This window comes from Phalaenopsis equestris, unplaced genomic scaffold, assembly GCF_001263595.1.
Source record: "Phalaenopsis equestris unplaced genomic scaffold, ASM126359v1 Scaffold234607, whole genome shotgun sequence".
Classification (NCBI taxonomy): domain Eukaryota; kingdom Viridiplantae; phylum Streptophyta; class Magnoliopsida; order Asparagales; family Orchidaceae; genus Phalaenopsis; species Phalaenopsis equestris.
The window spans coordinates 91,782-93,169 of record NW_018252515.1 but is presented as its reverse complement, the minus strand read 5'-3'; positions in this window follow the sequence as shown (position 1 = coordinate 93,169).

Below are 1,388 nucleotides of genomic sequence, written 5' to 3'. Positions count from 1 at the left end.
GAGCGGTTCTTCAACAAGGAAGCATAGATTTAGGAGATCTTCTTGGAAGAGATTTTAAGTGCTTGGGAAGGGAAAATGCTAAGTATTGTGGACTATTTTGTGTTGTAAGTTTCTTTATACACAATTCTAGTGGGATATTTTTTTTTAAACATGTGTTGTGGAAATTTCTCTATGCTTTGTGAGCAGTTTCTTTTTACCTTTCCCCTTGTGATGAATAAGTAGGTAATGTAGAATGGTGAAATATTCTTAAAATTTATTTTTAATGTTTAAAGTGATGATTTTCCTTCTATGCTTTGTTTCCTTATGATTTTGTTGAATTAGTTTGTTAAAATTCATTGTGAGCCCATAAAGACTCAAGAGAGCTATGACAGGAACAATTGAGAAGAATCAAATTGAACTAGAGGCTATAAAGCAAAAGTAATATACGGGAGATGCAAATAGATAGGGAAATACTCTTTAATGGGTTCAAATTGGGGTTTGAGGAATTAAAACTAGTTCAACCAAACTTTTTTATGCACTCGGGAGAAGCTAAAGAAGATAAATGCTCCTATTTTTCACTTACATTTCTTTCAATTTATTGAATTCACTATCTACACATCGCTTATACCATTACAAAGGGGAGAGTAAACTTATCACTTGATTTCCTCCAAATTTTAATACAATTAGAAGAATTTTTAATTAGAGTAAACAGTTAGTATAACCTTACAAATTCAATACTTCTAAGCGGAGAGCTAGTTTAGTAAGCTAAAACTTTTCTTAAGATTGTAACACCTCTTTCCTTGTGGGATAGAAAATCCGGATAAAAAAAAGATCGATATTACTTGAAATGACCACGTATACTTGTGTGATATGGTGGGGTGTAAGAAAATAAGAACTAGAGTAAAATTTGGCGATCAAACACACACTCATTAAGACTTTGGGGCCATTGCTAGGGAATAAATGTGTACTGATACATTGCTGCACAAATCAACTTAAAAAATTCATAGTATATATAAAAAAATATGAGCGAGTAGACTCCGATTCCCACTACATCAAGTTTCTAGCATCGTTGCCAGGGAAAGCGACGGTGCTGTTAACTTAAGAGAATTTTAGTTGAATCCATTAGGATTTAGAATAGGAAAATTTCAATTTGTAAAATTATATTTTTGATTGTCTTTGTTTGCTTTCTTGAAAAATAAAATGTAAAATAAAAATAAATTATTTATAAATTATTTTTGAGTTTGCTTTGTGTTTTTGAGTAAAACTAATTAGTGGGATCTTTAGTTAGTGAATGCATAATTATCAACACTATTTTGGTTGATGAGTTGCCCGTAAGAAGCTGTCGGTCACCGAAATCAAAATCCCGTTGCCTGCTTCGGAAGGACATTTTAATTTACTATATATATATA